Consider the following 15,943-nt stretch of genomic DNA (forward strand, 5'->3'; position numbering starts at 1 on the left):
AACTCTTAAAGGTGCTAGGTATCAGATTTAGGTGCTCCCCGAACCTGCCAAAAGCCTAGCAGTGTTCGGCGGTGGGGGGGTGGTGGTGGTGGAAATGTCCACTTTCCAGACTGCATCAAAGGTCGAGTTACAGCTTACCAGGAAGAGCCGGTAGGTAAGTACACCCAGAATGAACACTACGCACCGTGTCTCACATGGCTCCTCAGCGTCAGCAGTGGGAGCCCCTGGCATGCCACCTGGGACCTTCTACACCTCTGTTCAGGGGGCACTTTTGAATGTCGTGGCTATCTAGCTCTACAGCAAAGAGGAGACTTTGTCGTTTCTCAGTCTGCATTCAAAGAGGTGATCCGGAGGACTTTGACAGCAGAAAGGTGCTCAGGGGGCCAAGAAGAGTTTCGGTACACAGTGTTCTTCCAAGGGATGTGGTGAGGCAGCGGGGACCCTAGGAAAGGCATACTAACTTCAATGCACTACTCGCCTAAGGTTTCCTGGAAAACCTCTGCACGCGTCAATTCGTGGAGGGAATACCTGAACCTCACTTGGGTCGTTGTGGAACAGTAGAGTGTTCCGTTGATGGATAGAGGGCGCCCGGAGGCCTCCTGCACGGCGTAGTAAACAGAGTGTTTCTCTAGGCAAACTCCCTTTCCCCGCACATAGCCATTCTACTTGTGAAGAGAACACGAGGAACCGCACTGTTTCTCAGGACACTCTGAGGCCGCACTTTCAGCTCTCCCGCCGGGAAAATAATGCTCTTGGCTTTAGGTAACCAATATCAAAATTGAACCCAGCACATGCACTTGTAGCTTCTGACCAACAAAAAGAGACTCAAGCAGCATCCTGGACCTTCGCTGATAAGACTTTGGCACCAGGGTAGTCCTGCGTGGGCTGAATGGCCTCAACGACGTAATTCCCGGGGATGGGCCAAACTGTCCTTGTGTCTTACAAAACCCGGGGTAGCGTTCAGGGGCAAATTGTACGTTTGTCAGGCTGCCTCTGAAGTCGACCTTCTGCTTGGCAGAGAGAGAGAGAGAGAGAGAGAGAGAGAGAGAGAGAGAGAGGCGGCAGGGAAGTGTTCCCAGCATGAACCGTAAACACAGTGTTTCCTCATAGCAGCAGTGGGGATCATTGGCATAATACCGAAGACCTGCTAGGCCTGTGTTCAGGAGGACTTTTGAAAGCTCGGCCGTCTAGACGGGCAGCGAAGGGAGCAGAGTGTCGCCTTTCGTTCTTCTTGCAGAGAAACGATCCGAAGGGCCCAGGTACCTGTATTTGGTTGGGTCCCCTAAGAATTGGGTACACATTGCGTACACAGTGTTTTTCCATGCGAGGTGGTGAGGACCCAGGAGTCCTAGGAGTCCTGAACCAGCACCCTAGCGTCAAGCCACTGCTTTGACTAAGGCTTCTGGGCAAATGCTGCATGCCTGCAGGCACTGTGGATGCCGTTCCCGGACCTTGTTTGGATCTCCGTGACCAGTGTGGTCTGCCCTTTATGCGAAGGGGGCTCTGGCACGCCTCAGGCAAGGAAGTGGAAAGACCTTTCTTCTTTCTTGCATAGCACCCTTTCCTTTGAGACACGTTCCAGCATGCAAGGGAAGACTAGCGGAACGCTGTGTTTAGGCACCTTTGAGGCTACGAGGACTCTTCGTTCAACTAGGGACAATCCAACGTTTCTCCTAAGGTCCCGGCATCAAAGTTGAACGCAGCCCCACGTACGTGTAGTTTCTCAAGCACCAGAAGAGACACAAGAAGCACTGTGGTTCCTTCTCAGAATAATATCTTGCGCAGGGAGAGGAGCACTGTCCGAGTGACATAGGCGTTTTAAGGCGCTAGCTAGATCTGGGTGTCCTTGAACCTGCCAAAAGACTAGCAGGCTTCAGGAGGAAACCGTTCATTTTCCAGACGGCATCCAAAGTCGAGTTTCTGCTGGGCAGGGAGAGACGGCAGGTATGTAAGCGGAGAATGAACAGTCAGCACAGAGTTTGTTACATTGCAGCTCAGGGTCAGCCCTGAGAGCCACTGGCATCACACCGAAGACTTTCCAGAACTCGGGTCGGGGCACAGTTGAAAGACTTGTCAATCTCTCTATCCAACGAAGGCAACAGTTTGCTGCCTTTCACACTGCGTTCCAAGAGATGATCCGGAGGTACCTGGGTGGCCGAACGGTGCTCAATCGGTCAACAGGAGTCATTGAGTGCACAGTGTTCCTCCAAAGGGACATGGTGGGGCAGAGGGAGTCCCAGGAGAAGCATTCCAGCGTTAATGCGCTGCTTTCCCTAAGGGTTCATGGAAATCGTTTGTACACGTCAAGTCGTGCGTGGAAACCCTGACATTACGTTGAGCCTGGGGGACAGGTCTGGCTTTCCCGTTATGTGAACAAGGGCTGCTGGAGGCCTCCTGTAACGAGTAGGAAACTGTTAGCCTAGGAATCCTGCCATTCAATCACTCGGCATTACCACCGTGAAGAGGGGACGGGCAACAACGCTGTTTTTCACTTAAATCTGAGGCCGCAAGTGTCCTGCTTTCCCGTTGGGAAAATAATGCTTTTCTCATTAGGCCCCTAGGTCAGACTTGACGCAGCACACGTACGTGTAGCTTCTGACCGGCGAAAAGAGACTCAAGGAGCACCCTGGACCTTCCCTCTTAAAACTTTGGCACGCAGGGAGCTGAAAGGCGTGACCGACGTAATTCCTTAGGTGAGGCCAAAAAGTGTCCTTTTATCCTACCAGAGCTCAGGCAGTGTTGCAGGGGCAACAAGTCCGTTTGTCAGGCTGCGCCTAAAGTCGACGGTCTGCTTGGCAAGCGAGGGCAGCTTCGTGTTCCCAGTGCGAACGCTAAGCAGAGGGTGTTTTCATTGCCGTCCTGGTTCAGCAGCGGGGACCGCTTGCGGTCCACCTAAGACCTGCCAGACCCGTGTTCGGGAGGACTTTTGAAAGATGGGCAATCCAACGGTGCAACAAAGAGAGCAGTGTTTTGCCTTGAATTCACGCTTCGTTCCAAGGGACGATGCGAAGGGCCTAGGTGCCTGTACGTCGGTAGGTCGCCTGAGACGTGACAACCGGTACACATGGTGTTGCCGTGAGACGTGGTGAGGGCGCGGGAGTCCCAGGAGTCCCGAAAAGCCCACTAGCGTTTAGCCACTGCTTTGAGTAGGGCTCCCTGGGAAATGCTGCACGCCTGCCTGGCATTTGTGGATGCAATTCCTGGACCTTGCCTTCAGCTTGGCGCTCAGTGTCGTGTTCCTTCTGTGTAAAGGCGGCTCTGGGATGCCCCAGGAATGGAAGCGGAAACCCACCACCGCTCTCAAGGAAATTCCACTTTCCTTCCAAAGACATTCCAGCATGCAACAATGGACTGACAGAGCACTGTATTTCAGGCAGCTTTCACGCTGAACGATCCTTCTTTCCCGTTGGGAGGTACTACAGTTCTCTAAGGGTCCCGGTCTCAGAGTTGCACACAGCCCACGTGCGTATAGTTTCTCAGGAACCAAAGGGGACCCAAGGAGGACGGTGGCACCTTCTCTGAATAATTTTGTAGCCAGGGAGTTGTGCGCTGTGCGAATGGCATGAACTCTTAAAGGTGCTAGGTATCAGATTTAGGTGCTCCCCGAACCTGCCAAAAGCCTAGCAGTGTTCGGCGGTGGGGGGGTGGTGGTGGTGGAAATGTCCACTTTCCAGACTGCATCAAAGGTCGAGTTACAGCTTACCAGGAAGAGCCGGTAGGTAAGTACACCCAGAATGAACACTACGCACCGTGTCTCACATGGCTCCTCAGCGTCAGCAGTGGAAGCCCCTGGCATGCCACCTGGGACCTTCTACACCTCTGTTCAGGGGGCACTTTTGAATGTCGTGGCTATCTAGCTCTACAGCAAAGAGGAGACTTTGTCGTTTCTCAGTCTGCATTCAAAGAGGTGATCCGGAGGACTTTGACAGCAGAAAGGTGCTCAGGGGGCCAAGAAGAGTTTTGGTACACAGTGTTCTTCCAAGGGATGTGGTGAGGCAGCGGGGACCCTAGGAAAGGCATACTAACTTCAATGCACTACTCGCCTAAGGTTTCCTGGAAAACCTCTGCACGCGTCAATTCGTGGAGGGAATACCTGAACCTCACTTGGGTCGTTGTGGAACAGTAGAGTGTTCCGTTGATGGATAGAGGGCGCCCGGAGGCCTCCTGCACGGCGTAGTAAACAGAGTGTTTCTCTAGGCAAACTCCCTTTCCCCGCACATAGCCATTCTACTTGTGAAGAGAACACGAGGAACCGCACTGTTTCTCAGGACACTCTGAGGCCGCACTTTCAGCTCTCCCGCCGGGAAAATAATGCTCTTGGCTTTAGGTAACCAATATCAAAATTGAACCCAGCACATGCACTTGTAGCTTCTGACCAACAAAAAGAGACTCAAGCAGCATCCTGGACCTTCGCTGATAAGACTTTGGCACCAGGGTAGTCCTGCGTGGGCTGAATGGCCTCAACGACGTAATTCCCGGGGATGGGCCAAACTGTCCTTGTGTCTTACAAAACCCGGGGTAGCATTCAGGGGCAAATTGTACGTTTGTCAGGCTGCCTCTGAAGTCGACCTTCTGCTTGGCAGAGAGAGAGAGAGAGAGAGAGAGAGAGAGAGAGAGAGAGAGGCGGCAGGGAAGTGTTCCCAGCATGAACCGTAAACACAGTGTTTCCTCATAGCAGCAGTGGGGATCATTGGCATAATACCGAAGACCTGCTAGGCCTGTGTTCAGGAGGACTTTTGAAAGCTCGGCCGTCTAGACGGGCAGCGAAGGGAGCAGAGTGTCGCCTTTCGTTCTTGCAGAGAAACGATCCGAAGGGCCCAGGTACCTGTATTTGGTTGGGTCCCCTAAGAATTGGGTACACATTGGGTACACAGTGTTTTTCCATGCGAGGTGGTGAGGACCCAGGAGTCCTAGGAGTCCTGAACCAGCACCCTAGCGTCAAGCCACTGCTTTGACTAAGGCTTCTGGGCAAATGCTGCATGCCTGCAGGCACTGTGGATGCCGTTCCCGGACCTTGTTTGGATCTCCGTGACCAGTGTGGTCTGCCCTTTATGCGAAGGGGGCTCTGGCACGCCTCAGGCAAGGAAGTGGAAAGACCTTTCTTCTTTCTTGCATAGCACCCTTTCCTTTGAGACACGTTCCAGCATGCAAGGGAAGACTAGCGGAACGCTGTGTTTAGGCACCTTTGAGGCTACGAGGACTCTTCGTTCAACTAGGGACAATCCAACGTTTCTCCTAAGGTCCCGGCATCAAAGTTGAACGCAGCCCCACGTACGTGTAGTTTCTCAAGCACCAGAAGAGACACAAGAAGCACTGTGGTTCCTTCTCAGAATAATATCTTGCGCAGGGAGAGGAGCACTGTCCGAGTGACATAGGCGTTTTAAGGCGCTAGCTAGATCTGGGTGTCCTTGAACCTGCCAAAAGACTAGCAGGCTTCAGGAGGAAACCGTTCATTTTCCAGACGGCATCCAAAGTCGAGTTTCTGCTGGGCAGGGAGAGACGGCAGGTATGTAAGCGGAGAATGAACAGTCAGCACAGAGTTTGTTACATTGCAGCTCAGGGTCAGCCCTGAGAGCCACTGGCATCACACCGAAGACTTTCCAGAACTCGGGTCGGGGCACAGTTGAAAGACTTGTCAATCTCTCTATCCAACGAAGGCAACAGTTTGCTGCCTTTCACACTGCGTTCCAAGAGATGATCCGGAGGTACCTGGGTGGCCGAACGGTGCTCAATCGGTCAACAGGAGTCATTGAGTGCACAGTGTTCCTCCAAAGGGACATGGTGGGGCAGAGGGAGTCCCAGGAGAAGCATTCCAGCGTTAATGCGCTGCTTTCCCTAAGGGTTCATGGAAATCGTTTGTACACGTCAAGTCGTGCGTGGAAACCCTGACATTACGTTGAGCCTGGGGGACAGGTCTGGCTTTCCCGTTATGTGAACAAGGGCTGCTGGAGGCCTCCTGTAACGAGTAGGAAACTGTTAGCCTAGGAATCCTGCCATTCAATCACTCGGCATTACCACCGTGAAGAGGGGACGGGCAACAACGCTGTTTTTCACTTAAATCTGAGGCCGCAAGTGTCCTGCTTTCCCGTTGGGAAAATAATGCTTTTCTCATTAGGCCCCTAGGTCAGACTTGACGCAGCACACGTACGTGTAGCTTCTGACCGGCGAAAAGAGACTCAAGGAGCACCCTGGACCTTCCCTCTTAAAACTTTGGCACGCAGGGAGCTGAAAGGCGTGACCGACGTAATTCCTTAGGTGAGGCCAAAAAGTGTCCTTTTATCCTACCAGAGCTCAGGCAGTGTTGCAGGGGCAACAAGTCCGTTTGTCAGGCTGCGCCTAAAGTCGACGGTCTGCTTGGCAAGCGAGGGCAGCTTCGTGTTCCCAGTGCGAACGCTAAGCAGAGGGTGTTTTCATTGCCGTCCTGGTTCAGCAGCGGGGACCGCTTGCGGTCCACCTAAGACCTGCCAGACCCGTGTTCGGGAGGACTTTTGAAAGATGGGCAATCCAACGGTGCAACAAAGAGAGCAGTGTTTTGCCTTGAATTCACGCTTCGTTCCAAGGGACGATGAGAAGGGCCTAGGTGCCTGTACGTCGGTAGGTCGCCTGAGACGTGACAACCGGTACACATGGTGTTGCCGTGAGACGTGGTGAGGGCGCGGGAGTCCCAGGAGTCCCGAAAAGCCCACTAGCGTTTAGCCACTGCTTTGAGTAGGGCTCCCTGGGAAATGCTGCACGCCTGCCTGGCATTTGTGGATGCAATTCCTGGACCTTGCCTTCAGCTTGGCGCTCAGTGTCGTGTTCCTTCTGTGTAAAGGCGGCTCTGGGATGCCCCAGGAACGGAAGCGGAAACCCACCACCGCTCTCAAGGAAATTCCACTTTCCTTCCAAAGACATTCCAGCATGCAACAATGGACTGACAGAGCACTGTATTTCAGGCAGCTTTCACGCTGAACGATCCTTCTTTCCCGTTGGGAGGTACTACAGTTCTCTAAGGGTCCCGGTCTCAGAGTTGCACACAGCCCACGTGCGTATAGTTTCTCAGGAACCAAAGGGGACCCAAGGAGGACGGTGGCACCTTCTCTGAATAATTTTGTAGCCAGGGAGTTGTGCGCTGTGCGAATGGCATGAACTCTTAAAGGTGCTAGGTATCAGATTTAGGTGCTCCCCGAACCTGCCAAAAGCCTAGCAGTGTTCGGCGGTGGGGGGGTGGTGGTGGTGGAAATGTCCACTTTCCAGACTGCATCAAAGGTCGAGTTACAGCTTACCAGGAAGAGCCGGTAGGTAAGTACACCCAGAATGAACACTACGCACCGTGTCTCACATGGCTCCTCAGCGTCAGCAGTGGGAGCCCCTGGCATGCCACCTGGGACCTTCTACACCTCTGTTCAGGGGGCACTTTTGAATGTCGTGGCTATCTAGCTCTACAGCAAAGAGGAGACTTTGTCGTTTCTCAGTCTGCATTCAAAGAGGTGATCCGGAGGACTTTGACAGCAGAAAGGTGCTCAGGGGGCCAAGAAGAGTTTCGGTACACAGTGTTCTTCCAAGGGATGTGGTGAGGCAGCGGGGACCCTAGGAAAGGCATACTAACTTCAATGCACTACTCGCCTAAGGTTTCCTGGAAAACCTCTGCACGCGTCAATTCGTGGAGGGAATACCTGAACCTCACTTGGGTCGTTGTGGAACAGTAGAGTGTTCCGTTGATGGATAGAGGGCGCCCGGAGGCCTCCTGCACGGCGTAGTAAACAGAGTGTTTCTCTAGGCAAACTCCCTTTCCCCGCACATAGCCATTCTACTTGTGAAGAGAACACGAGGAACCGCACTGTTTCTCAGGACACTCTGAGGCCGCACTTTCAGCTCTCCCGCCGGGAAAATAATGCTCTTGGCTTTAGGTAACCAATATCAAAATTGAACCCAGCACATGCACTTGTAGCTTCTGACCAACAAAAAGAGACTCAAGCAGCATCCTGGACCTTCGCTGATAAGACTTTGGCACCAGGGTAGTCCTGCGTGGGCTGAATGGCCTCAACGACGTAATTCCCGGGGATGGGCCAAACTGTCCTTGTGTCTTACAAAACCCGGGGTAGCGTTCAGGGGCAAATTGTACGTTTGTCAGGCTGCCTCTGAAGTCGACCTTCTGCTTGGCAGAGACAGAGAGAGAGAGAGAGAGAGAGAGAGAGAGGCGGCAGGGAAGTGTTCCCAGCATGAACCGTAAACACAGTGTTTCCTCATAGCAGCAGTGGGGATCATTGGCATAATACCGAAGACCTGCTAGGCCTGTGTTCAGGAGGACTTTTGAAAGCTCGGCCGTCTAGACGGGCAGCGAAGGGAGCAGAGTGTCGCCTTTCGTTCTTCTTGCAGAGAAACGATCCGAAGGGCCCAGGTACCTGTATTTGGTTGGGTCCCCTAAGAATTGGGTACACATTGGGTACACAGTGTTTTTCCATGCGAGGTGGTGAGGACCCAGGAGTCCTAGGAGTCCTGAACCAGCACCCTAGCGTCAAGCCACTGCTTTGACTAAGGCTTCTGGGCAAATGCTGCATGCCTGCAGGCACTGTGGATGCCGTTCCCGGACCTTGTTTGGATCTCCGTGACCAGTGTGGTCTGCCCTTTATGCGAAGGGGGCTCTGGCACGCCTCAGGCAAGGAAGTGGAAAGACCTTTCTTCTTTCTTGCATAGCACCCTTTCCTTTGAGACACGTTCCAGCATGCAAGGGAAGACTAGCGGAACGCTGTGTTTAGGCACCTTTGAGGCTACGAGGACTCTTCGTTCAACTAGGGACAATCCAACGTTTCTCCTAAGGTCCCGGCATCAAAGTTGAACGCAGCCCCACGTACGTGTAGTTTCTCAAGCACCAGAAGAGACACAAGAAGCACTGTGGTTCCTTCTCAGAATAATATCTTGCGCAGGGAGAGGAGCACTGTCCGAGTGACATAGGCGTTTTAAGGCGCTAGCTAGATCTGGGTGTCCTTGAACCTGCCAAAAGACTAGCAGGCTTCAGGAGGAAACCGTTCATTTTCCAGACGGCATCCAAAGTCGAGTTTCTGCTGGGCAGGGAGAGACGGCAGGTATGTAAGCGGAGAATGAACAGTCAGCACAGAGTTTGTTACATTGCAGCTCAGGGTCAGCCCTGAGAGCCACTGGCATCACACCGAAGACTTTCCAGAACTCGGGTCGGGGCACAGTTGAAAGACTTGTCAATCTCTCTATCCAACGAAGGCAACAGTTTGCTGCCTTTCACACTGCGTTCCAAGAGATGATCCGGAGGTACCTGGGTGGCCGAACGGTGCTCAATCGGTCAACAGGAGTCATTGAGTGCACAGTGTTCCTCCAAAGGGACATGGTGGGGCAGAGGGAGTCCCAGGAGAAGCATTCCAGCGTTAATGCGCTGCTTTCCCTAAGGGTTCATGGAAATCGTTTGTACACGTCAAGTCGTGCGTGGAAACCCTGACATTACGTTGAGCCTGGGGGACAGGTCTGGCTTTCCCGTTATGTGAACAAGGGCTGCTGGAGGCCTCCTGTAACGAGTAGGAAACTGTTAGCCTAGGAATCCTGCCATTCAATCACTCGGCATTACCACCGTGAAGAGGGGACGGGCAACAACGCTGTTTTTCACTTAAATCTGAGGCCGCAAGTGTCCTGCTTTCCCGTTGGGAAAATAATGCTTTTCTCATTAGGCCCCTAGGTCAGACTTGACGCAGCACACGTACGTGTAGCTTCTGACCGGCGAAAAGAGACTCAAGGAGCACCCTGGACCTTCCCTCTTAAAACTTTGGCACGCAGGGAGCTGAAAGGCGTGACCGACGTAATTCCTTAGGTGAGGCCAAAAAGTGTCCTTTTATCCTACCAGAGCTCAGGCAGTGTTGCAGGGGCAACAAGTCCGTTTGTCAGGCTGCGCCTAAAGTCGACGGTCTGCTTGGCAAGCGAGGGCAGCTTCGTGTTCCCAGTGCGAACGCTAAGCAGAGGGTGTTTTCATTGCCGTCCTGGTTCAGCAGCGGGGACCGCTTGCGGTCCACCTAAGACCTGCCAGACCCGTGTTCGGGAGGACTTTTGAAAGATGGGCAATCCAACGGTGCAACAAAGAGAGCAGTGTTTTGCCTTGAATTCACGCTTCGTTCCAAGGGACGATGCGAAGGGCCTAGGTGCCTGTACGTCGGTAGGTCGCCTGAGACGTGACAACCGGTACACATGGTGTTGCCGTGAGACGTGGTGAGGGCGCGGGAGTCCCAGGAGTCCCGAAAAGCCCACTAGCGTTTAGCCACTGCTTTGAGTAGGGCTCCCTGGGAAATGCTGCACGCCTGCCTGGCATTTGTGGATGCAATTCCTGGACCTTGCCTTCAGCTTGGCGCTCAGTGTCGTGTTCCTTCTGTGTAAAGGCGGCTCTGGGATGCCCCAGGAATGGAAGCGGAAACCCACCACCGCTCTCAAGGAAATTCCACTTTCCTTCCAAAGACATTCCAGCATGCAACAATGGACTGACAGAGCACTGTATTTCAGGCAGCTTTCACGCTGAACGATCCTTCTTTCCCGTTGGGAGGTACTACAGTTCTCTAAGGGTCCCGGTCTCAGAGTTGCACACAGCCCACGTGCGTATAGTTTCTCAGGAACCAAAGGGGACCCAAGGAGGACGGTGGCACCTTCTCTGAATAATTTTGTAGCCAGGGAGTTGTGCGCTGTGCGAATGGCATGAACTCTTAAAGGTGCTAGGTATCAGATTTAGGTGCTCCCCGAACCTGCCAAAAGCCTAGCAGTGTTCGGCGGTGGGGGGGTGGTGGTGGTGGAAATGTCCACTTTCCAGACTGCATCAAAGGTCGAGTTACAGCTTACCAGGAAGAGCCGGTAGGTAAGTACACCCAGAATGAACACTACGCACCGTGTCTCACATGGCTCCTCAGCGTCAGCAGTGGGAGCCCCTGGCATGCCACCTGGGACCTTCTACACCTCTGTTCAGGGGGCACTTTTGAATGTCGTGGCTATCTAGCTCTACAGCAAAGAGGAGACTTTGTCGTTTCTCAGTCTGCATTCAAAGAGGTGATCCGGAGGACTTTGACAGCAGAAAGGTGCTCAGGGGGCCAAGAAGAGTTTCGGTACACAGTGTTCTTCCAAGGGACGTGGTGAGGCAGCGGGGACCCTAGGAAAGGCATACTAACTTCAATGCACTACTCGCCTAAGGTTTCCTGGAAAACCTCTGCACGCGTCAATTCGTGGAGGGAATACCTGAACCTCACTTGGGTCGTTGTGGAACAGTAGAGTGTTCCGTTGATGGATAGAGGGCGCCCGGAGGCCTCCTGCACGGCGTAGTAAACAGAGTGTTTCTCTAGGCAAACTCCCTTTCCCCGCACATAGCCATTCTACTTGTGAAGAGAACACGAGGAACCGCACTGTTTCTCAGGACATTCTGAGGCCGCACTTTCAGCTCTCCCGCCGGGAAAATAATGCTCTTGGCTTTAGGTAACCAATATCAAAATTGAACCCAGCACATGCACTTGTAGCTTCTGACCAACAAAAAGAGACTCAAGCAGCATCCTGGACCTTCGCTGATAAGACTTTGGCACCAGGGTAGTCCTGCGTGGGCTGAATGGCCTCAACGACGTAATTCCCGGGGATGGGCCAAACTGTCCTTGTGTCTTACAAAACCCGGGGTAGCGTTCAGGGGCAAATTGTACGTTTGTCAGGCTGCCTCTGAAGTCGACCTTCTGCTTGGCAGAGAGAGAGAGAGAGAGAGAGAGAGAGAGAGAGAGAGAGAGAGAGGCGGCAGGGAAGTGTTCCCAGCATGAACCGTAAACACAGTGTTTCCTCATAGCAGCAGTGGGGATCATTGGCATAATACCGAAGACCTGCTAGGCCTGTGTTCAGGAGGACTTTTGAAAGCTCGGCCGTCTAGACGGGCAGCGAAGGGAGCAGAGTGTCGCCTTTCGTTCTTCTTGCAGAGAAACGATCCGAAGGGCCCAGGTACCTGTATTTGGTTGGGTCCCCTAAGAATTGGGTACACATTGGGTACACAGTGTTTTTCCATGCGAGGTGGTGAGGACCCAGGAGTCCTAGGAGTCCTGAACCAGCACCCTAGCGTCAAGCCACTGCTTTGACTAAGGCTTCTGGGCAAATGCTGCATGCCTGCAGGCACTGTGGATGCCGTTCCCGGACCTTGTTTGGATCTCCGTGACCAGTGTGGTCTGCCCTTTATGCGAAGGGGGCTCTGGCACGCCTCAGGCAAGGAAGTGGAAAGACCTTTCTTCTTTCTTGCATAGCACCCTTTCCTTTGAGACACGTTCCAGCATGCAAGGGAAGACTAGCGGAACGCTGTGTTTAGGCACCTTTGAGGCTACGAGGACTCTTCGTTCAACTAGGGACAATCCAACGTTTCTCCTAAGGTCCCGGCATCAAAGTTGAACGCAGCCCCACGTACGTGTAGTTTCTCAAGCACCAGAAGAGACACAAGAAGCACTGTGGTTCCTTCTCAGAATAATATCTTGCGCAGGGAGAGGAGCACTGTCCGAGTGACATAGGCGTTTTAAGGCGCTAGCTAGATCTGGGTGTCCTTGAACCTGCCAAAAGACTAGCAGGCTTCAGGAGGAAACCGTTCATTTTCCAGACGGCATCCAAAGTCGAGTTTCTGCTGGGCAGGGAGAGACGGCAGGTATGTAAGCGGAGAATGAACAGTCAGCACAGAGTTTGTTACATTGCAGCTCAGGGTCAGCCCTGAGAGCCACTGGCATCACACCGAAGACTTTCCAGAACTCGGGTCGGGGCACAGTTGAAAGACTTGTCAATCTCTCTATCCAACGAAGGCAACAGTTTGCTGCCTTTCACACTGCGTTCCAAGAGATGATCCGGAGGTACCTGGGTGGCCGAACGGTGCTCAATCGGTCAACAGGAGTCATTGAGTGCACAGTGTTCCTCCAAAGGGACATGGTGGGGCAGAGGGAGTCCCAGGAGAAGCATTCCAGCGTTAATGCGCTGCTTTCCCTAAGGGTTCATGGAAATCGTTTGTACACGTCAAGTCGTGCGTGGAAACCCTGACATTACGTTGAGCCTGGGGGACAGGTCTGGCTTTCCCGTTATGTGAACAAGGGCTGCTGGAGGCCTCCTGTAACGAGTAGGAAACTGTTAGCCTAGGAATCCTGCCATTCAATCACTCGGCATTACCACCGTGAAGAGGGGACGGGCAACAACGCTGTTTTTCACTTAAATCTGAGGCCGCAAGTGTCCTGCTTTCCCGTTGGGAAAATAATGCTTTTCTCATTAGGCCCCTAGGTCAGACTTGACGCAGCACACGTACGTGTAGCTTCTGACCGGCGAAAAGAGACTCAAGGAGCACCCTGGACCTTCCCTCTTAAAACTTTGGCACGCAGGGAGCTGAAAGGCGTGACCGACGTAATTCCTTAGGTGAGGCCAAAAAGTGTCCTTTTATCCTACCAGAGCTCAGGCAGTGTTGCAGGGGCAACAAGTCCGTTTGTCAGGCTGCGCCTAAAGTCGACGGTCTGCTTGGCAAGCGAGGGCAGCTTCGTGTTCCCAGTGCGAACGCTAAGCAGAGGGTGTTTTCATTGCCGTCCTGGTTCAGCAGCGGGGACCGCTTGCGGTCCACCTAAGACCTGCCAGACCCGTGTTCGGGAGGACTTTTGAAAGATGGGCAATCCAACGGTGCAACAAAGAGAGCAGTGTTTTGCCTTGAATTCACGCTTCGTTCCAAGGGACGATGCGAAGGGCCTAGGTGCCTGTACGTCGGTAGGTCGCCTGAGACGTGACAACCGGTACACATGGTGTTGCCGTGAGACGTGGTGAGGGCGCGGGAGTCCCAGGAGTCCCGAAAAGCCCACTAGCGTTTAGCCACTGCTTTGAGTAGGGCTCCCTGGGAAATGCTGCACGCCTGCCTGGCATTTGTGGATGCAATTCCTGGACCTTGCCTTCAGCTTGGCGCTCAGTGTCGTGTTCCTTCTGTGTAAAGGCGGCTCTGGGATGCCCCAGGAATGGAAGCGGAAACCCACCACCGCTCTCAAGGAAATTCCACTTTCCTTCCAAAGACATTCCAGCATGCAACAATGGACTGACAGAGCACTGTATTTCAGGCAGCTTTCACGCTGAACGATCCTTCTTTCCCGTTGGGAGGTACTACAGTTCTCTAAGGGTCCCGGTCTCAGAGTTGCACACAGCCCACGTGCGTATAGTTTCTCAGGAACCAAAGGGGACCCAAGGAGGACGGTGGCACCTTCTCTGAATAATTTTGTAGCCAGGGAGTTGTGCGCTGTGCGAATGGCATGAACTCTTAAAGGTGCTAGGTATCAGATTTAGGTGCTCCCCGAACCTGCCAAAAGCCTAGCAGTGTTCGGCGGTGGGGGGGTGGTGGTGGTGGAAATGTCCACTTTCCAGACTGCATCAAAGGTCGAGTTACAGCTTACCAGGAAGAGCCGGTAGGTAAGTACACCCAGAATGAACACTACGCACCGTGTCTCACATGGCTCCTCAGCGTCAGCAGTGGGAGCCCCTGGCATGCCACCTGGGACCTTCTACACCTCTGTTCAGGGGGCACTTTTGAATGTCGTGGCTATCTAGCTCTACAGCAAAGAGGAGACTTTGTCGTTTCTCAGTCTGCATTCAAAGAGGTGATCCGGAGGACTTTGACAGCAGAAAGGTGCTCAGGGGGCCAAGAAGAGTTTCGGTACACAGTGTTCTTCCAAGGGACGTGGTGAGGCAGCGGGGACCCTAGGAAAGGCATACTAACTTCAATGCACTACTCGCCTAAGGTTTCCTGGAAAACCTCTGCACGCGTCAATTCGTGGAGGGAATACCTGAACCTCACTTGGGTCGTTGTGGAACAGTAGAGTGTTCCGTTGATGGATAGAGGGCGCCCGGAGGCCTCCTGCACGGCGTAGTAAACAGAGTGTTTCTCTAGGCAAACTCCCTTTCCCCGCACATAGCCATTCTACTTGTGAAGAGAACACGAGGAACCGCACTGTTTCTCAGGACATTCTGAGGCCGCACTTTCAGCTCTCCCGCCGGGAAAATAATGCTCTTGGCTTTAGGTAACCAATATCAAAATTGAACCCAGCACATGCACTTGTAGCTTCTGACCAACAAAAAGAGACTCAAGCAGCATCCTGGACCTTCGCTGATAAGACTTTGGCACCAGGGTAGTCCTGCGTGGGCTGAATGGCCTCAACGACGTAATTCCCGGGGATGGGCCAAACTGTCCTTGTGTCTTACAAAACCCGGGGTAGCGTTCAGGGGCAAATTGTACGTTTGTCAGGCTGCCTCTGAAGTCGACCTTCTGCTTGGCAGAGAGAGAGAGAGAGAGAGAGAGAGAGAGAGAGAGAGAGAGAGAGGCGGCAGGGAAGTGTTCCCAGCATGAACCGTAAACACAGTGTTTCCTCATAGCAGCAGTGGTTCAGCAGTGGGGATCATTGGCATAATACCGAAGACCTGCTAGGCCTGTGTTCGGGAGGAGTTTTGAAAGCTCGGCCGTCTAGACGGGCAGCGAAGGGAGCAGAGTGTCGCCTTTCGTTCTTCTTGCAGAGAAACGATCCGAAGGGCCCAGGTACCTGTATTTGGTTGGGTCCCCTAAGAATTGGGTACACATTGGGTACACAGTGTTTTTCCATGCGAGGTGGTGAGGACCCAGGAGTCCTAGGAGTCCTGAACCAGCACCCTAGCGTCAAGCCACTGCTTTGACTAAGGCTTCTGGGCAAATGCTGCATGCCTGCAGGCACTGTGGATGCCGTTCCCGGACCTTGTTTGGATCTCCGTGACCAGTGTGGTCTGCCCTTTATGCGAAGGGGGCTCTGGCACGCCTCAGGCAAGGAAGTGGAAAGACCTTTCTTCTTTCTTGCATAGCACCCTTTCCTTTGAGACACGTTCCAGCATGCAAGGGAAGACTAGCGGAACGCTGTGTTTAGGCACCTTTGAGGCTACGAGGACTCTTCGTTCAACTAGGGACAATCCAACGTTTCTC

This window comes from Leucopleurus acutus, assembly GCF_964270905.1.
Source record: "Leucopleurus acutus genome assembly, chromosome: 5".
Lineage (NCBI taxonomy): Eukaryota > Metazoa > Chordata > Mammalia > Artiodactyla > Delphinidae > Leucopleurus > Leucopleurus acutus.